Here is a 22,577-nt window from a genome sequence, read left to right as displayed (position 1 = left end):
AATTAATGACGTAAATCGTAAAATTTAATAAGATTACTGATTTAAAGTAACTGTTTATAAAATTAAACATGTATACAAATTATGTTTACTAAAGATCTTGCCCAAGCTTATAGACACGTTGTCTAAGTTTTAATTTTATGGGATTTTTTTTTATTAACAATAGCAATTAATATACTGGACAATTGATCTGCCAAATTAATTACCACGACGATATGTTTTATATAGAACAAAAGTATTTCATGAATTCAATACACATTTATATCAAATCTATCAAAATTTTTTAAAAAGTCCGGTTAACCGGTTTGCGGTTTTGGTATTCGATATTCGGTCCTTCAGACGGTAAACCGGTTAACCGTTGACAACACTATTATTTAAGAAAAGTTACTTCTTATTTTTAAACATTTTTTTTCTTAAAAAATAGGCTTAACTCATTAGAATGGCATAAAGTACAAATATTTACAAGTAACATAAAGACGAATGATAGTAAGTACTGATCTAAGAGAATTTTCACAGTGACTGAAAGCTATTAAATGCACATTACAACTAATCAACATACCATGTTCGACCAGACTAAAGTATCAATCATTACACATCCAGTGGATTTAATTCAATAGTCTGTTATTTTTCATCGACTTCTCTTTAATATTTCCTAGGTGCAATGTATATTACCCCTTTTTTATTTATAAATTTGAAATTGATTATAGGTCATGTTATGTTTGAAAAGTAAAAATGTTACTTGTCACCGTTTTAGTCCATACTGAAAACTTAAATCTTTATTTATTGTTGTTTTATATCAAGAGAGCTATAAAGGTCTTCTTCAGTGTCTTTAAATAGTTTTTTCATAATGACCTAAGACCTGCTTCACGTAAAGCTACATCTCTGTTTGCAAGTCAGAAGTGAAAAACATGATTAAGAAATAATTCATGGAGGCTTGAATTTATACTGATTTTACCACGGGTTGGCCCTTTAAGCTAAATATTTGTACACGAGCGACAGCGAGGTGTAAAATATCGTCATTCAAGGCCTGTGGTAAATTCAATATAAATTCAAGCAACCATGCGTTATTTCTATTCTAATAGGACAAATACGGCTATTTTTGATTGGATCAAAACGCTTAAGGTGGAGGCAAATATTTGCTGTTCCCATAATTAAACACACTATTAATTTGACGTTAAAGTAGTTATCAAAGGTATCAGGATTATAATTTAGTACGCCAGACGCGCGTTTCGTCTACATAAGACTCATCAGTGACGCTCATATCAAAGTATTAATAAAGCCAAACAAGTACAAAGTTGAAGAGCATTGAGGATTCAAAATTCCAAAAAGTTGTGCCAAATACGGCTAAGGTAATCTATGCATGGGATAAAAAAATCCTTAGTTTTTCGAAAAATTCAAAATGTTGTAAACAGGAAATTTATAAAAATGACCACATTATTGTCAACACTTAAACGCTTAAATCTTTCACTAAATAATTCAAAATTTGGTGACTATGTGGAACGCATCTATCCAATCGAGCTAGAGATAAAGGAAACTACAGATACAGTTAAGTCGGCCTCATATCTTGACTTACATCTAGAAATTGACAATGAGGGTCGGTTGAAAACAAAACTTTACGACAAAAGAGATGATTTCAGCTTTCCAATTGTGAACTTTCCATTTCTTAGTAGCAACATTCCAGCAGCACCTGCATACGGTGTATATCTCCCAATTGATACGATATTCCCGTGCTTGCATTTCCTATCATGATTTTCTTGATAGAGGGTTGCTGCTCACAAGGAAGCTATTAAACCAAGAGTTCCAAATGGTGAAGTTGAAATCATCCCTTCGTAAATTTTACAGACGCCATCACGAGTTGGTTGACCGTTATGGAATAACCGTATCACAAATGATATCGGATATGTTCCTTACGTCGTAACTACAATCCCCTTCCCTTTCCTGAATGTGACCTACCGAATTAGACTATTTACCGGATTTGTTATCACATAAGCAACACGACGGGTGCCGCATGTGGAGCAGGATCTGCTTACCCTTCCGGAGCACCTGAGATCACCCCTAGTTTTTTGGTGGGGTTCGTGTTGTTTATTCTTTAGTTTTCTATGTTGTGTCGTGTGTGCTGTTGTTTGTTAGTCTTTTTCATTTTTAGCCATGGCGTTGTCAGTTTGTTTTATATTTATGAGTTTGACTGTCCCTTTGGTATCTTTCGTCCCTCTTTTAAGTGTTGACTACAAAAGAACGGAGCAAACTTAACTAGTGACATGCTTTAACTATTTACAATAACGTATTTAGATAGGTTTAGTTGATTTAAATGATAATTTTACTTATATGTCTTATATGTATAAAAAGGCTTATAGCACATTTTAGCATCGTTTGTTTACGTTTCCCTGTTGAGATGATTTTCAGTTTCACAAGCAAGTATTTTCCCGTAAAATGTTTATAACCTTACGTCAGCCTTCTATGACGTCAGATAGCTCATAAAAAAAGCGCATGACGAGGGAGTACGATTGGAACAGCCCAGACAATATATTCATATTTTACCTCAGGTGTGTAGTCAAATCGTTTGAAGAACTTTATGTTAGAATGACCAAAATATACTAATGTCATCAACATGAATCGTTTAAAGTTCAATACATGCTGCAGAACATAGACAGGGATATGTCAAATTATAATATCGTTTAAATATCATTGTGCTAGTTAACTTAAAGTATATGAATACTCCAAATTATTATATTTTTCATATTTCTCCATATTTGTACTCTCAATTAAGGATACTCAATCAAACTGTACAGTCGATAAAGACTTTCAAACTTCAACAACATATGTAACTGCATACTGGATAATACCTAATGAGTATATCAACTTTACACCACAGAGTTTTATTTCATTGGAGGAGAGAGTGCTTTCTGGTGGTAAGAAATTTATTTAGTATGGAATATTATTTTAGTTCTAAGCAATCGTCATTCAATACCAATTCAAAATATGTGTCTTAAAACCGATCGATGGCAATTTTCCATCAACATATAAATTGAAATTTATTATCTGTTAAAATATTTTATATGAAAACATTTCTAGTTGTAAATATTTAGAAAAATATTGTCCACTTTGTTTGTAACAAAACACAAACATAAAAAATACTAATGTTCAGTGATGATGTCAATAAATATACGTACAATTTATTTTTTAAGAATTTTGGAGGACATTTCGGAATTACACGTATGTTGGAAAACATGATTCTTTTACCATCGGAGATTTGAATCTACAACCTGGTCGGTTTTATCGCTCGAGTCTTAGATTTTGTGCTGAGGATAATTGTTGTTTTCCTGCAGTAAAAAGCGATGGTTTTGTAGTTCTTCATAATAATCCTAAAACTGGTGGGATGGAGGTCTTACATGAACATATTGAAGGTGAATCTGATCAGGTAGGATGTAGAACAATTTTCATGTTTAATTGTACCAATTACTAAGTGAGCATTGAAAGTTGATCAAATATTATGGAAATAAATTATTTACTATTAAGAATAATATATTTGAATTTTTTTCTTGAGAAGATACCGAAAAGCTTTATTTCAAAATCAGTGTTGATTTATTGTAAATGTTCCCATTTTAAGACGCTAGTTAAAATCTATAAGTTTTCTCAAAACAGGCATACCTACTATCAGTTTTTACAACTACTTAAATATAACTTTTTCGTATCAAAGTCTTTAATCAACAATTATCAAATTATATTCATAGGAATTTTATCACTATAATATCTCACAAAAAACTGCACTTTGATTTAAAGACACGTTTCGTATATGAAGGCATGTTCAAAAATATCCAAAAATGAAACCTAAAAGAACAATTCATTCCACTGGAAATAGCCAACATAGAAGCACAATTCTATATTTTATAGAAAGACAAAGATGTTTGTATTCTATTGAAGTAAACACAAACATGTTTGTTCCACGAAGTTTAATGGTCGGTGCCTTAGGTCAACTGTTTGAACGATTGTATAGTACTTTGAAAATCTAAAGATGGCAAAAACACGCAGGCTTTAGTAGTCTTACAATTATAATAGACGATAACACGTATTTTGGAAATTAATATTCACGACTGAGACTCACTGAAAAAAAGTGCTTTAAAAGACTCAAGAAATGCTGAACATAGTTGTATATCAAAAGTAAAAATATTTTAGCGCGACATTATTATATTGTTCTACCAACTTGTGTAAAATTAATACTTTTTCATCAACGTATTCCAACTAAAAATTAGATAGCCGTCCCATAAAGTTGAAATATGTGATCTTGTTAAAACTGAGCGGTTCTATTAAGTTTTCGTCATATAAATAGAATGTAGGTCAATTACTTAATTGATTATACTAATTTATTCGTATATATTCAATACTTATATCTTCCTTGAATGTTCATAATATATATGACGTTCTTAATATTATAGGGTTATTGCATGATTATTGTGAAATATTGCCCCGAGTAGAATTTCATATTGCACGAGCTTGCGAGTGCAATATATGTTCTACGAGGGACAATATTCCCCACTATTCATGCAATAACCCTTTTATTGTATAGCAATATAATATTTGAAAGTAAAACTTAGTTTAATCTAAGATTTTGTCGTTGATGACGTCGTGAATTTTGAAGATTTATACACGCTAACTTTTGGTTACTTTCTGTGGGAAATTTATATTGATGCACACTAAAGCAAGACAAGACCTACATTGACTATCGAATACATGTTGTCAAATTTAATGTACTTTGATTTTTTTGTGTTTTAATGCACCGGCATGAACAGGGTTCGAACTCACAACCTCAGTGTTGACTGGTTAGTGATTACGTGTAAACAAAGATTTTTAACAATGGGAACATATTTGCGTTTAGTGTTGAATACACTCACACAACACCGAGTTTAGCTCAATGGAAGACGGCCAAGGTCTAAACTCTTTTGCATATACTCTACCACTAGTATGTTAACATTTTAAGTTTTAAGAATTTATCGATGAACAAAATAATGAACAAAATGTGCACGAAAAACAAGTATTTTACACAGCAACAAACGATTGAAAAACAGGATTCTAACAAGTTGAGCTACTACACAAAATGAAACATAGGGGTAAAAAAAACGTTTTGTCTATACATTTATTTTAGCGCTATAAATAGAGAAAGTTTTACTAGGGGCAGAAATGTTCAGATTGTTAAGGTACACCTGTTGTCCATTTACACAAAATATGTTCTGACATTTTATAGGAGTTATTGGTCCGTGTATATTTGCGTCCATTCGTTTTTCATTTTGAAATATCAAAAACAAAAAACGAAAAACGAAAGTGTTTTCATTTTTCGTTTTTGATTTCTTAAAAACCAAAATGAAAAACTAAAGTGTTTTCATTTTTCGTTTTTGATCTCTTTAAAACCAAAATGAAAAACAAAAGTGTTTCGTTTTTCGTTTTTTATTTCACAAAACAAAAAACGAAAAAGTATTTTAATTTTTCATTTTTCATTTTTGATTTCTCAAAAACTAAAATCGAAAAATAAAAGTGTTTTCATTTTTCATTTTTGATTTCACAAAAACAAAAAACTAAAAACGAAAGTGTATTCAATTTATTTTTGACACACTGTTTAATTGTCATTCAATATATGACAATGTTGTCATTTGTCATTCATTTAAAGATGCTTCAGAGAATGAAATTATTACAATGTTGTCGATTTTTGTTACGTACTTAAACAAAAAGGATGAACATAGAGTTTTGCATATAATTTTAATTATTTCTCGATTTATAATGTAAAATGTTTTCTTGTCTTGATGTACAGTCATTGATAGTAAATGTTGCCAATGTAAACACCCGGTGTTCATTCAACATAATGTACATAAAATAGACCGCATGACATCTGAATTGAACTACGGTGATAAAGTTATCAAAGACTTTCAAATTACCTTGTTTATATCTTTGATAAAGAATGAACTATTATATTATTAAATATTAAACGAATCACAAATTTAAATTGTACAATATAATATTATATAAAGATGATACAATTAAGTAGATTTGATGACAACATCACACTAACAAGGGAGGTAACTACTTTTAAAACTGACACAAAAACTAGCCCGGTTATCGGATCAATACTTCTTTAATGCCCGCGTCACACTGTCCCGATTTTTACACCGATGGCAACACGATTATGGAAATTTTCAAAATCGGGACTGATCGTATCCAGATCGGGCTATTCGTAGTGCCATCTTTAACCATCGTAGAACCATCAGCCACTTTTTCTAGCCTTCGGGGACAACTTCGGGAAGGGTTCTAAATTTTTTAACATGTTAAAAAATCCTCGAAGGTGCGTCCGATGTTGATGGTTCGTATTGAGTTCGTATCACCATCCTCACCATCGTAATGTCACCGGGATTGCATCTTAGAACATCGTATTGCATTCGTGTTTCCATCGTCTCCATCGGACAGTTTTGACATTACGATGTCAACACGAACGAATCACGAAGCTACCCGAAGGTCTTACGATGGCAACACGACTTCGTGAAGACCTCGTAATCCCGTCGTGTTGCCATCGAATAAAAGTACGAAGGCGACAAGATGGAACTACGACGGAAATAAATCCAGCTAAATGTAAGTTAATTTTCGCGCTAAAATACATTTAAAGTGCCATGCGCGATATGCACTGGTTAGTATAATACGACAGTTAAGAAATTCGTTCACAAAACATGGAGCTCATATCATATAATAATAATAATAATAATAATAATAATAATAATAATAATAATAATAATAATAATAATAATTATTATATCTTTATTTAAAGAGAGTAACTCATTTGGATTAAACCAATGTTCAAACAGGCTCTCTACATGCAATGTTAACAATATGAATAAAACATAATTAATCTACGATTACACACATGTAAACAATAGACGTATATAAAGTAATATAACAACAACAACAAAAACACCTATGGTATACATTGTGGCTTAACTTATAAATCTAACACTTTTAAAAATAAAATGACTTGTAAGAGTTTTTGAATGCAGATATACTTTTTGATTTTTTAATTTCACTGGACAATGAATTCCACACTTTTGGACCACTAAAAGAAAAACTTGATTTGAATCATATGATTCTATGAGAACAAGAAAGGCGACAGCGTTGTTTCTATTAATTCAAATGGAACAAGAAGAGCAGCTATTACAGGCTCAGGATTTACTTTTACAAGTAAAGTATTATTTTTTGTCAATTTTTCATATCAAGTAACGTTAACATAATGAAAATCATAAACGCGCCTCGTACACCAACACTGCAGGTACACGTATGTATGGAAACCAACTTTTTCTTCATTATTCTGATTTTTTATGTATCGTCTGAGTTGTTGTCACACGAATGTTTACTCCATAACCATTTTGTTTTCTATATGTCATATTTTGCCGCATTTGTTGCTCTCCCCACATCCTTTCTTTTGTCTATACTATTATGATATTATCCTGGAAAGAGTTCTTTTTGAATAAAAGGGATCAACTGTAATGGCCTGACCATTAAGTATAACCGACGATTGGGCTCAAGGAGAAAAGACTATCAGGTGCTGATACTTTAATTATGAACCAATCTGACATATGGTAAAAAGCTGAAAAACAAATAAAATACAATTTTACAATGTGTTCAATTAATGTTATTAAAACGAAATGTCAAAGGTAATAGATAGCACAGTCCGTTGAATCCGAGAAAATGTTGTACTTTCAAGAGCAGTTAAATTTCCAGTGTTTCACGGAGAGAATGTTCAAATATGTATAGAGTAATTTGAAGGCTTCACAAACAATGTTGTAAAGTTAACTCACTCTGTGGTTAGCCACGAATTGTGTCCTAGATGACGTTTGTCCTTTGAAAAGTTCTCCAGAACTGGTATGACCTTGCAATGTTCGGTTTGAGATCCGTGTGAGCAGGGGAAAGGTAGCGATGATACGATGTTTTAATGTTCTTATAAGGTTAAAGATGAATAATCCTCCTAGACTGGAACACATAAATAGATTAAGAATATAATCAAACGAACTATATAAATTACGGAACGGTGTAACAGAATACTCCCCGTCTGATGTCTATCTGATATCACTTTTCCATAAATTTTTCGAATATGTATACAAGATTTACACAAATGAATTAATCCCAATATAAATTGAATATATACAGGTGAAATGTCCACTATTTCGTGTGAGAAATATCAGATCTCAACGATTTTTCACTATAAAGGTTCCTAATAAGTACGTTCCACGTGAAACTGGGTAGGCACAGTTTTTTGTCCTTTAGAAGAAGGGTGTCTCGGACGACATTGTTGTGTTCTGTAGAATGTGCTATTACTGCTGTATCGATAATGGGAACTGTTTTCTCCAACGTAGTTAGACGGCGATGACGATCGAAGATAGATCGAAGTATAACAAGAGTTAGTAGTTGGTTTTCTTCCGATTTGGCGATATGACACATCTTTGTGAGTATCAGACGAAAGTAGGCGTTTCGTCATAACGTCCAATCCTGCAGATCTAGTCGCTCTATCTGTAGAGTGGCGTCCTCTATGTTTGATTTTGTCGTAGTAATGTCCAAGAAAAGGTGTTACTCTGTGACGATGTCCAGATAAGACTACTTGTTCCTTTTCACTTATATTCAAGTCAGATTTGACAATACTGCTTCCTCCTCGTAGTAGACGTTGCTCATGCAATGGCAGATTGAGATTGGCAAGAGGTCCTTCTTTCGGAATAGGTTTGTGAATGCTATTGATTTCCTCTCCATGAACTTTAGGTTCTGTTGATTTCGGATTGAAACTTTCTTTATCTATAGATTTTTCTATAGAAGTCACAGATTTTGCTTTTAGTGACGCGAGTGATGTCCCTTTAGATGAATTTGTGCGTTTACCAGGCTTGGTACTAGGTCCTGTACATTCAAGGGATTGTATTGAATGCGATTTAGCGACCTTGGCATTCGAATGAAGGTTTTTGTCGTTAGACTGAACAACAATTGGATTATTGTCCTTAACGGCTATTTCCGGTCTTGAGGCAAGACGTTGTTTTGATTCCGTGATTGAAACGTAAGTTATCTTTGTGTTGACTTCAATAGGAACAGTTTGTTTGTCAATGTATGTATTTCCAATTATGACCCAACCAAGTCTCAACTTTTGGGCAAATGGAGTTCGTGATGGCCCTAGGCGTTGTTCAAGGACGTGGTGTGCCTCTATAAGGTCCCTCCCAATTAGGAGTAGAATTTGACAACGTTCCTCTAGTGGTGTAATACTTCCTCTGAGTTCTGTCAGATGAGGATGATGCATTGCAACTTCAGGAGTAGGAATTTCGTCTCGATTATTGGGAATATTATTACATTCAATTAATGTAGGCAGATCAAATTGTACGTCACTATGTACAGATTTTATGACGAAATCTTTTCCTCTTTTCCCGGAAGTAGCTACTCTGCCGGAGCATGTCGTAAGAGAGTAGTTTTCAGGTTTCTCCCGAACGTTGAACAGACTGAAGAATTCAGGCGAGGCAAGAGACCGGTTGCTTTGGTCGTCAATAATGGCGTACATCCTGATAATTTTGTCTGTCTTGTCCTTGTGGTACACGTCCACAGGTAATATCTTGGCATAAGATTTCTCGCTCTTATGATCTTTGTAGATCTCTGTGCAGATCGAACTTACAGAGGTTAACTTTGTTTCAGCTGACTCTGTCTGCTCCCCGCCGTAGACTTGTGTTAGCTCCCCGCCGTAGGCTTGTCTGGGTGAGCTAAACTGGAAACTTTCAGATTGTTGTGGTCTAGTGATGTGAAGTGCTGTGGTATGTCGTTCACTTCCACACTCGTTACAACTGATACTTGCGTTGCAGTCCCGACTTCTGTGAGTGGTTGACTCACAACACTTGTAGCACACATTGTTTTGTCTTAACAGTTCCTTGCGTTCCTCGATTGGTTTGGCTCGGAATGCTCGGCATTCATTCAAGGTATGCTTTGTCTTGTGTAGGATACACAGATTTTGTTGTTGACTGCTGTCTTCAGTTTGCTGTTCAACAGCCGTCTTATGGACGTTGACTTTGGAGTACGTCTGAGGTGTGAACCTTGGGGTAGAGTCTTTTGTATTTGGTGTTATTTTTGATCCAAAGATGAACCCAGGATCGTTCTTAATTTTGCTCATTTCCCTGATGAAGGCAGAAAATTCTGTGAATGGCGGAAAGGCAACTTCATATTTGGACTTGTATCTTGAAGCCCTTGTGATCCACTTTTCTTGGAGTCCGTATGGTAGTTTTTCCACAATAGGATTTATCCCGGACGAAGAGTCAAAGTATGCTAGCAAACATCCCAGCTTGGGATTTTCCTTGTGATATTCTATTTCAGATAGAATGTCAGACAGTTCGTAGAGACGTGCGTTGTCCTTATTCGTCAAGGTTGGGAATTTGGCAAGTTTACTCATGAGAGAGGCTTCCAACATTTCTGGAGCACCATACCGCTCGTCAAGCCTCTTCCATAATCTCTGTATACCTATTGTAGGATTATTGGCGTTCGACGCTCTTATGCTAATGGCGTGTGTAGCAGACTCTGGACCGAGCCACTTGATCAGTAAATCGATCTGTTCTGAGTCAGAGACTTGTAACTCATCAGTCACATTCTTGAAGCTTGCTTTCCAAGTATGGAAGGATTCTGCCCGATCGTTAAAGCTTGTTAACCGGGAGAAAAGCAGGTCCTTACGTAAGAGGAATCTAGTTATCTCCGATGTGAAGTTGATTTGTTGCTGGTGTGCAACAGGGATCTCTTCTATTACGCCTTGTTTTTGGTGTGAAAGAGGGATCTCTTCTATAAAGTCTTGTTTTGTGCGTAAGACAGGGATCACTTCTTTAACACCCTGTTTTTGGTGTTCAGTAGGGCTCTCATCTGAAAGACCTAGTTTTTGTAAGTCGGTTACTAATCCCAGATCTGGGATTAAGGTAACTTCCGGTGACTTAGTATCGGAAGGCAAGACAGCAGATGTCTGTGACAGCAAGTTCAATGCCACGGATGGCACGAACGCTGGTGCTTCGTGACTCAACTCGATCTTTTCAGGAATTTGCTTTTTCTTTTGAGGACCTGTTACTTCCTTTACAACAGTTGATACAGGAAGTTTATTGACAATATCTTGCACACGCTGGAGCGGGTCTTCTTTTTCGTTAGGGAGATCGCTAAACGCTTGGCTATCATCGTATTCCAGGATACGAGCCTCGGCTTCTGCGGCTGCAGCTTCTCTCTGTGCTTCAAGAAGGTTAAATTTGGCTTTAAGCTCGACCTTTTCCCGGCTTACTCGTGCGGCTTCTTGTTGCATTTTAGCCTTACGTTGAGCGACTTCTTGTTCCATTTCAATTTGTCTGGACAGGGCTTGTTCCTCTAACAGTGCTTCCTGTTGTAGGATAAGGGCATGTTTTTCTACAAAGGCTATTTTAGACTTGGCAGCCTCTGCCTTGGCACGCTTTCTCCGTGCTAGGCTTGACATGTCTGACACGTTAGAGCTACCACTGCGTGAGGTTTTCTTACCTTTTGACCCTGAGGTCCTTGTTTTAGATGATTTAGCCTTAGTGAGGGCAAGGCGATGCTCGTGTAAAGAGTCCATAGCCAGTTCCACTTTGGACAGACGGAGATCCAATGTAAGGTTACATGCGTCTATGTCTTTTTGACTGTCCAACGTTCTGGTCCTTTTTAGAAAGTCCAGATATTCGTCTGTGAGCCTACGATAATTTGTACAGGCTTTTACAAGATTGTCCTGGGCTGTTAAGACTTGCTGAAGTTCATTGGGAGGTGTGGTGATTTTCGATAACTGGGTCGTTATATCTGACCAAAGGACCTCTAATTCCTCACAGAACTTGTTACGTCTTTCTGTGTAGGCTCCTTTACCTTTTTCGGTGAGATCCCGTACTCGCCTAGTCTCGGAATTTTCATCTAAATGTGTGGTATTAGACGGATTTTGTAATAGTTCTAGATCTGGGACATTTCCCTCTGGGGGCTGTATCTCTTCTTGTTGTTCCACATGACTGGGATCCATGTTGACTCAACGTTGTTGGGTTGCTGCCTAGTACACACAAGATATGTACGTATGTACGTTGCTACGTTGTCGTTCCTTGTCTGGATATGTAAAGACAGGTTGTCGTCAATTAACTGTACGTCAAGGGATGACGCGTACATGCAGGGCTCAACAGGTAGGTTGCTGTGTAGCTGTGGAGTGGCGTTATCTGTGAGACACAACAGGCAAGTTGTAGACTTTTTACTGTAATGGCCTGACCATTAAGTATAACCGACGATTGGGCTCAAGGAGAAAAGACTATCAGGTGCTGATACTTTAATTATGAACCAATCTGACATATGGTAAAAAGCTGAAAAACAAATAAAATACAATTTTACAATGTGTTCAATTAATGTTATTAAAACGAAATGTCAAAGGTAATAGATAGCACAGTCCGTTGAATCCGAGAAAATGTTGTACTTTCAAGAGCAGTTAAATTTCCAGTGTTTCACGGAGAGAATGTTCAAATATGTATAGAGTAATTTGAAGGCTTCACAAACAATGTTGTAAAGTTAACTCACTCTGTGGTTAGCCACGAATTGTGTCCTAGATGACGTTTGTCCTTTGAAAAGTTCTCCAGAACTGGTATGACCTTGCAATGTTCGGTTTGAGATCCGTGTGAGCAGGGGAAAGGTAGCGATGATACGATGTTTTAATGTTCTTATAAGGTTAAAGATGAATAATCCTCCTAGACTGGAACACATAAATAGATTAAGAATATAATCAAACGAACTATATAAATTACGGAACGGTGTAACAGAATATCAACGAACCCATTACCTTACCTTTAAGATAGATCAGTAAACATGGGCATAATTATGGGTAATTATTCAGACTAGTGCACACGTTTTACAGTTCAAACAAGACAATGCCGGGCGTGGCATCCCCTCGTATGTAACCTTCGACATATAATTTAAATGCATCGTAAGCTGTACATGACGTCTTTTAGACATCGTATGGCCATCGCGCCATCATCGTAATCCATCGTGTAGCCTTCATAATCCATCGTGTAGCCTTCGTGATCCATCGTGTAGGCTTCGGCTGAGATATGAAGCTTAAATACCCGTCTTCGGTTAACCTTCGCATGTCCATCTTTTGCTATCGTATATAATTTTGGCACCATCGTATAGACTTCGTTATTCATCGTACTTGCTTTGGTCACTTTTAAGTATTTTAACGAGATCAGGACCAACTTCGTACGAACTTACAATTTTCGCATTCGGGTGTCCATCGTATATGAAAATCGGGACAGTGTGACGCGGGCATAATCGAAGATAATGCCGACGGATGCAAATGTCTTAAACAATCTGAACAATATGGGTGGTTGAATTTTACTTTTAAATTTAGAAAGGTTGATACAAGATTATTAGAATGTATGACCATGGTCCATCTGGCAGTATTTTACGAACATCGAGGACGATAATGTATTTTGCTTGATCAATTGATTAAAAAACAAATTTCTGCAATTTCACAATTCAAACCGGGATATTAAAGCATCTAATTATTTTGCCATTCGGAGCCTGTTCGGTATTAGTTTTGCTTATTTGTGAAGACTTTAAGGTGCATATTGGACATTAACTAGAGGCCGTTGATGGGGGATTATGGAATTGAGAATAGTGGACAAAAATATAAATAATAGAGACAATGGACCAAGAAATAAATAAAATAGCTAGAAAAATGGTGTTAAAATGTAATGTAGTTTGTCTATAGGAGATTGTTATTGGTTATCATACGGTTTCTCTTTATTTTTATGTCTATTAATTAAGAAACGTGCTTTCATTATTTGCCAAAATATATTACTTATATTACTTATTTTGCAAACTATATATATCATAGATTTCCGGTAATTGTTCTGCATAAAACCACATTGGAGGCCCTGTATTTTTTTTCAAGTGGACCTCAGCTACCCACCCTACCCCATCATTACAGAAAAGATGATAAACAAATTTCTACGGCAATACTTTGTTCGCACAATGTGTAAAGGGGAGCTGGGTAGCTGATGTCTGCTGGAGAAAACAAATCAAGGTTGCTGTTTGGCTTATTTTTTTTAAAGATAGGTCCAAAGTTGGGGTCGAACACCCAACCCCACCCTTACCGAAAATGTAATAAATATTGTCCCCTCTAGGTGCAAAGGGAAGCTGGTTAGCTGAGGTCTACAAGAAAAATCCAGGGTGTTGTTCTGCTTAGTTTTTTTCTTTCTAAAGAAGGTCTAAAGTTGAGGTCAGATACCTTACCCAACCCTTATTACCGGACAGTTATTAAAATACAATCTGCGGCAATACTTTTAATTGCACTAGGTGAGAACATAAGCTAGAGACCTAGGGCCTACTTGATCAAAATTACAAGTTAATTTATAGCACGGATTAATCTTTTTTAAGCTAATAAATAATTTTCTTGACCACCATACTTTGAATACAAAAAATAAACCTGTTGTCCAATCATATTTAAGCGAAATCCACTAGTTCAGAGGTAGAATGTTTTATAACAACAGTTTTGTGTGGCAAAAAAAAAGTTAAAAGTTTCTTTTAACGCAGAATAATTATTACTTTTCATGAACTATTTGACAGGATGCCGATAGTAAGGAAAGCTATTTCACACAATAGTGCAATTTTGCCATCATTTAAAAAAATATATAATTATTTACGATTCTATAAACACTCAAAAGTGTTGACTATTTAAAATGTAAAGCGGGCAGAACGCTGTGTAATATATCGAAAGCGATTGATTTTGCCTTTATATGTCTAATGAACCAGAAATGAAATATTAAAATTCATTGAATAGTGTCTTGTGAAATTGCAGAAATTTGTTTTTTAATCAATTGATCAAGCAAAATACATTATCGTCCTCGATGTTCGTAAAATACTGCCAGATGGACCATGGTCATACATTCTAATAATCTTGTATCAACCTTTCTAAATTTAAAAGTAAAATTCAACCACCCATATTGTTCAGATTGTTTAAGACATTTGCATCCGTCGGCATTATCTTCGATTATGCCCGCGTCACACTGTCCCGATTTTCATATACGATGGACACCCGAATGCGAAAATTGTAAGTTCGTACGAAGTTGGTCCTGATCTCGTTAAAATACTTAAAAGTGACCAAAGCAAGTACGATGAATAACGAAGTCTATACGATGGTGCCAAAATTATATACGATAGCAAAAGATGGACATGCGAAGGTTAACCGAAGACGGGTATTTAAGCTTCATATCTCAGCCGAAGCCTACACGATGGATCACGAAGGCTACACGATGGATTATGAAGGCTACACGATGGATTACGATGATGGCGCGATGGCCATACGATGTCTAAAAGACGTCATGTACAGCTTACGATGCATTTAAATTATATGTCGAAGGTTACATACGAGGGGATGCCACGCCCGGCATTGTCTTGTTTGAACTGTAAAACGTGTGCACTAGTCTGAATAATTACCCATAATTATGCCCATGTTTACTGATCTATCTTAAAGGTAAGGTAATGGGTTCGTTGATATTCTGTTACACCGTTCCGTAATTTATATAGTTCGTTTGATTATATTCTTAATCTATTTATGTGTTCCAGTCTAGGAGGATTATTCATCTTTAACCTTATAAGAACATTAAAACATCGTATCATCGCTACCTTTCCCCTGCTCACACGGATCTCAAACCGAACATTGCAAGGTCATACCAGTTCTGGAGAACTTTTCAAAGGACAAACGTCATCTAGGACACAATTCGTGGCTAACCACAGAGTGAGTTAACTTTACAACATTGTTTGTGAAGCCTTCAAATTACTCTATACATATTTGAACATTCTCTCCGTGAAACACTGGAAATTTAACTGCTCTTGAAAGTACAACATTTTCTCGGATTCAACGGACTGTGCTATCTATTACCTTTGACATTTCGTTTTAATAACATTAATTGAACACATTGTAAAATTGTATTTTATTTGTTTTTCAGCTTTTTACCATATGTCAGATTGGTTCATAATTAAAGTATCAGCACCTGATAGTCTTTTCTCCTTGAGCCCAATCGTCGGTTATACTTAATGGTCAGGCCATTACAGTAAAAAGTCTACAACTTGCCTGTTGTGTCTCACAGATAACGCCACTCCACAGCTACACAGCAACCTACCTGTTGAGCCCTGCATGTACGCGTCATCCCTTGACGTACAGTTAATTGACGACAACCTGTCTTTACATATCCAGACAAGGAACGACAACGTAGCAACGTACATACGTACATATCTTGTGTGTACTAGGCAGCAACCCAACAACGTTGAGTCAACATGGATCCCAGTCATGTGGAACAACAAGAAGAGATACAGCCCCCAGAGGGAAATGTCCCAGATCTAGAACTATTACAAAATCCGTCTAATACCACACATTTAGATGAAAATTCCGAGACTAGGCGAGTACGGGATCTCACCGAAAAAGGTAAAGGAGCCTACACAGAAAGACGTAACAAGTTCTGTGAGGAATTAGAGGTCCTTTGGTCAGATATAACGACCCAGTTATCGAAAATCACCACACCTCCCAATGAACTTCAGCAAGTCTTAACAGCCCAGGACAATCTTGTAAAAGCCTGTACAAATTATCGTAGGCTCACAGACGAATATCTGGACTTTCTAAAAAGGACCAGAACGTTGGACAGTCAAAAAGACATAGACGCATGTAACCTTACATTGGATCTCCGTCTGTCCAAAGTGGAACTGGCTATGGACTCTTTACACGAGCATCGCCTTGCCCTCACTAAGGCTAAATCATCTAAAACAAGGACCTCAGGGTCAAAAGGTAAGAAAACCTCACGCAGTGGTAGCTCTAACGTGTCAGACATGTCAAGCCTAGCACGGAGAAAGCGTGCCAAGGCAGAGGCTGCCAAGTCTAAAATAGCCTTTGTAGAAAAACATGCCCTTATCCTACAACAGGAAGCACTGTTAGAGGAACAAGCCCTGTCCAGACAAATTGAAATGGAACAAGAAGTCGCTCAACGTAAGGCTAAAATGCAACAAGAAGCCGCACGAGTAAGCCGGGAAAAGGTCGAGCTTAAAGCCAAATTTAACCTTCTTGAAGCACAGAGAGAAGCTGCAGCCGCAGAAGCCGAGGCTCGTATCCTGGAATACGATGATAGCCAAGCGTTTAGCGATCTCCCTAACGAAAAAGAAGACCCGCTCCAGCGTGTGCAAGATATTGTCAATAAACTTCCTGTATCAACTGTTGTAAAGGAAGTAACAGGTCCTCAAAAGAAAAAGCAAATTCCTGAAAAGATCGAGTTGAGTCACGAAGCACCAGCGTTCGTGCCATCCGTGGCATTGAACTTGCTGTCACAGACATCTGCTGTCTTGCCTTCCGATACTAAGTCACCGGAAGTTACCTTAATCCCAGATCTGGGATTAGTAACCGACTTACAAAAACTAGGTCTTTCAGATGAGAGCCCTACTGAACACCAAAAACAGGGTGTTAAAGAAGTGATCCCTGTCTTACGCACAAAACAAGACTTTATAGAAGAGATCCCTCTTTCACACCAAAAACAAGGCGTAATAGAAGAGATCCCTGTTGCACACCAGCAACAAATCAACTTCACATCGGAGATAACTAGATTCCTCTTACGTAAGGACCTGCTTTTCTCCCGGTTAACAAGCTTTAACGATCGGGCAGAATCCTTCCATACTTGGAAAGCAAGCTTCAAGAATGTGACTGATGAGTTACAAGTCTCTGACTCAGAACAGATCGATTTACTGATCAAGTGGCTCGGTCCAGAGTCTGCTACACACGCCATTAGCATAAGAGCGTCGAACGCCAATAATCCTACAATAGGTATACAGAGATTATGGAAGAGGCTTGACGAGCGGTATGGTGCTCCAGAAATGTTGGAAGCCTCTCTCATGAGTAAACTTGCCAAATTCCCAACCTTGACGAATAAGGACAACGCACGTCTCTACGAACTGTCTGACATTCTATCTGAAATAGAATATCACAAGGAAAATCCCAAGCTGGGATGTTTGCTAGCATACTTTGACTCTTCGTCCGGGATAAATCCTATTGTGGAAAAACTACCATACGGACTCCAAGAAAAGTGGATCACAAGGGCTTCAAGATACAAGTCCAAATATGAAGTTGCCTTTCCGCCATTCACAGAATTTTCTGCCTTCATCAGGGAAATGAGCAAAATTAAGAACGATCCTGGGTTCATCTTTGGATCAAAAATAACACCAAATACAAAAGACTCTACCCCAAGGTTCACACCTCAGACGTACTCCAAAGTCAACGTCCATAAGACGGCTGTTGAACAGCAAACTGAAGACAGCAGTCAACAACAAAATCTGTGTATCCTACACAAGACAAAGCATACCTTGAATGAATGCCGAGCATTCCGAGCCAAACCAATCGAGGAACGCAAGGAACTGTTAAGACAAAACAATGTGTGCTACAAGTGTTGTGAGTCAACCACTCACAGAAGTCGGGACTGCAACGCAAGTATCAGTTGTAACGAGTGTGGAAGTGAACGACATACCACAGCACTTCACATCACTAGACCACAACAATCTGAAAGTTTCCAGTTTAGCTCACCCAGACAAGCCTACGGCGGGGAGCTAACACAAGTCTACGGCGGGGAGCAGACAGAGTCAGCTGAAACAAAGTTAACCTCTGTAAGTTCGATCTGCACAGAGATCTACAAAGATCATAAGAGCGAGAAATCTTATGCCAAGATATTACCTGTGGACGTGTACCACAAGGACAAGACAGACAAAATTATCAGGATGTACGCCATTATTGACGACCAAAGCAACCGGTCTCTTGCCTCGCCTGAATTCTTCAGTCTGTTCAACGTTCGGGAGAAACCTGAAAACTACTCTCTTACGACATGCTCCGGCAGAGTAGCTACTTCCGGGAAAAGAGGAAAAGATTTCGTCATAAAATCTGTACATAGTGACGTACAATTTGATCTGCCTACATTAATTGAATGTAATAATATTCCCAATAATCGAGACGAAATTCCTACTCCTGAAGTTGCAATGCATCATCCTCATCTGACAGAACTCAGAGGAAGTATTACACCACTAGAGGAACGTTGTCAAATTCTACTCCTAATTGGGAGGGACCTTATAGAGGCACACCACGTCCTTGAACAACGCCTAGGGCCATCACGAACTCCATTTGCCCAAAAGTTGAGACTTGGTTGGGTCATAATTGGAAATACATACATTGACAAACAAACTGTTCCTATTGAAGTCAACACAAAGATAACTTACGTTTCAATCACGGAATCAAAACAACGTCTTGCCTCAAGACCGGAAATAGCCGTTAAGGACAATAATCCAATTGTTGTTCAGTCTAACGACAAAAACCTTCATTCGAATGCCAAGGTCGCTAAATCGCATTCAATACAATCCCTTGAATGTACAGGACCTAGTACCAAGCCTGGTAAACGCACAAATTCATCTAAAGGGACATCACTCGCGTCACTAAAAGCAAAATCTGTGACTTCTATAGAAAAATCTATAGATAAAGAAAGTTTCAATCCGAAATCAACAGAACCTAAAGTTCATGGAGAGGAAATCAATAGCATTCACAAACCTATTCCGAAAGAAGGACCTCTTGCCAATCTCAATCTGCCATTGCATGAGCAACGTCTACTACGAGGAGGAAGCAGTATTGTCAAATCTGACTTGAATATAAGTGAAAAGGAACAAGTAGTCTTATCTGGACATCGTCACAGAGTAACACCTTTTCTTGGACATTACTACGACAAAATCAAACATAGAGGACGCCACTCTACAGATAGAGCGACTAGATCTGCAGGATTGGACGTTATGACGAAACGCCTACTTTCGTCTGATACTCACAAAGATGTGTCATATCGCCAAATCGGAAGAAAACCAACTACTAACTCTTGTTATACTTCGATCTATCTTCGATCGTCATCGCCGTCTAACTACGTTGGAGAAAACAGTTCCCATTATCGATACAGCAGTAATAGCACATTCTACAGAACACAACAATGTCGTCCGAGACACCCTTCTTCTAAAGGACAAAAAACTGTGCCTACCCAGTTTCACGTGGAACGTACTTATTAGGAACCTTTATAGTGAAAAATCGTTGAGATCTGATATTTCTCACACGAAATAGTGGACATTTCACCTGTATATATTCAATTTATATTGGGATTAATTCATTTGTGTAAATCTTGTATACATATTCGAAAAATTTATGGAAAAGTGATATCAGATAGACATCAGACGGGGAGTATTCTGTTACACCGTTCCGTAATTTATATAGTTCGTTTGATTATATTCTTAATCTATTTATGTGTTCCAGTCTAGGAGGATTATTCATCTTTAACCTTATAAGAACATTAAAACATCGTATCATCGCTACCTTTCCCCTGCTCACACGGATCTCAAACCGAACATTGCAAGGTCATACCAGTTCTGGAGAACTTTTCAAAGGACAAACGTCATCTAGGACACAATTCGTGGCTAACCACAGAGTGAGTTAACTTTACAACATTGTTTGTGAAGCCTTCAAATTACTCTATACATATTTGAACATTCTCTCCGTGAAACACTGGAAATTTAACTGCTCTTGAAAGTACAACATTTTCTCGGATTCAACGGACTGTGCTATCTATTACCTTTGACATTTCGTTTTAATAACATTAATTGAACACATTGTAAAATTGTATTTTATTTGTTTTTCAGCTTTTTACCATATGTCAGATTGGTTCATAATTAAAGTATCAGCACCTGATAGTCTTTTCTCCTTGAGCCCAATCGTCGGTTATACTTAATGGTCAGGCCATTACAGTTGATCCCTTTTATTCAAAAAGAACTCTTTCCAGGATAATATCATAATAGTATAGACAAAAGAAAGGATGTGGGGAGAGCAACAAATGCGGCAAAATATGACATATAGAAAACAAAATGGTTATGGAGTAAACATTCGTGTGACAACAACTCAGACGATACATAAAAAATCAGAATAATGAAGAAAAAGTTGGTTTCCATACATACGTGTACCTGCAGTGTTGGTGTACGAGGCGCGTTTATGATTTTCATTATGTTAACGTTACTTGATATGAAAAATTGACAAAAAATAATACTTTACTTGTAAAAGTAAATCCTGAGCCTGTAATAGCTGCTCTTCTTGTTCCATTTGAATTAATAGAAACAACGCTGTCGCCTTTCTTGTTCTCATAGAATCATATGATTCAAATCAAGTTTTTCTTTTAGTGGTCCAAAAGTGTGGAATTCATTGTCCAGTGAAATTAAAAAATCAAAAAGTATATCTGCATTCAAAAACTCTTACAAGTCATTTTATTTTTAAAAGTGTTAGATTTATAAGTTAAGCCACAATGTATACCATAGGTGTTTTTGTTGTTGTTGTTATATTACTTTATATACGTCTATTGTTTACATGTGTGTAATCGTAGATTAATTATGTTTTATTCATATTGTTAACATTGTATGTAGAGAGCCTGTTTGAACATTGGTTTAATCCAAATGAGTTACTCTCTTTAAATAAAGATATAATAATTATTATTATTATTATTATTATTATTATTATTATTATTATTATTATTATTATTATTATATGATATGAGCTCCATGTTTTGTGAACGAATTTCTTAACTGTCGTATTATACTAACCAGTGCATATCGCGCATGGCACTTTAAATGTATTTTAGCGCGAAAATTAACTTACATTTAGCTGGATTTATTTCCGTCGTAGTTCCATCTTGTCGCCTTCGTACTTTTATTCGATGGCAACACGACGGGATTACGAGGTCTTCACGAAGTCGTGTTGCCATCGTAAGACCTTCGGGTAGCTTCGTGATTCGTTCGTGTTGACATCGTAATGTCAAAACTGTCCGATGGAGACGATGGAAACACGAATGCAATACGATGTTCTAAGATGCAATCCCGGTGACATTACGATGGTGAGGATGGTGATACGAACTCAATACGAACCATCAACATCGGACGCACCTTCGAGGATTTTTTAACATGTTAAAAAATTTAGAACCCTTCCCGAAGTTGTCCCCGAAGGCTAGAAAAAGTGGCTGATGGTTCTACGATGGTTAAAGATGGCACTACGAATAGCCCGATCTGGATACGATCAGTCCCGATTTTGAAAATTTCCATAATCGTGTTGCCATCGGTGTAAAAATCGGGACAGTGTGACGCGGGCATTAAAGAAGTATTGATCCGATAACCGGGCTAGTTTTTGTGTCAGTTTTAAAAGTAGTTACCTCCCTTGTTAGTGTGATGTTGTCATCAAATCTACTTAATTGTATCATCTTTATATAATATTATATTGTACAATTTAAATTTGTGATTCGTTTAATATTTAATAATATAATAGTTCATTCTTTATCAAAGATATAAACAAGGTAATTTGAAAGTCTTTGATAACTTTATCACCGTAGTTCAATTCAGATGTCATGCGGTCTATTTTATGTACATTATGTTGAATGAACACCGGGTGTTTACATTGGCAACATTTACTATCAATGACTGTACATCAAGACAAGAAAACATTT

At 36.7% G+C, this 22,577-nt stretch overlaps 2 long non-coding RNA genes across 2 annotated transcripts; one reads left to right on the top strand and one right to left on the bottom strand.

Moving 5' to 3' along the window:
* Positions 1 to 7,566: 7,566 nt before the first annotated feature.
* Positions 7,567 to 12,807, bottom strand: LOC143060890 (uncharacterized). The gene is made up of 2 exons (XR_012974159.1): positions 12,568 to 12,807; positions 7,567 to 12,356 (listed from the first exon to the last, which is right to left on the bottom strand). It is a non-coding gene; the product is annotated as an uncharacterized LOC143060890 (long non-coding RNA).
* A 2,737-nt stretch (positions 12,808 to 15,544) lies between these two features.
* On the top strand, positions 15,545 to 20,785 carry LOC143060889 (uncharacterized). Its single transcript, XR_012974158.1, has 2 exons — positions 15,545 to 15,784; positions 15,996 to 20,785. It is a non-coding gene; the product is annotated as an uncharacterized LOC143060889 (long non-coding RNA).
* The last annotated feature ends 1,792 nt before the right edge of the window (positions 20,786 to 22,577 follow it).

The sequence above is a fragment of the Mytilus galloprovincialis genome, unplaced genomic scaffold (assembly GCF_965363235.1).
Source record: "Mytilus galloprovincialis unplaced genomic scaffold, xbMytGall1.hap1.1 HAP1_SCAFFOLD_178, whole genome shotgun sequence".
Taxonomy (NCBI): domain Eukaryota; kingdom Metazoa; phylum Mollusca; class Bivalvia; order Mytilida; family Mytilidae; genus Mytilus; species Mytilus galloprovincialis.
Note: the sequence above shows the minus strand (reverse complement) of the source record. Positions and strands in the feature narration are given on the sequence as shown.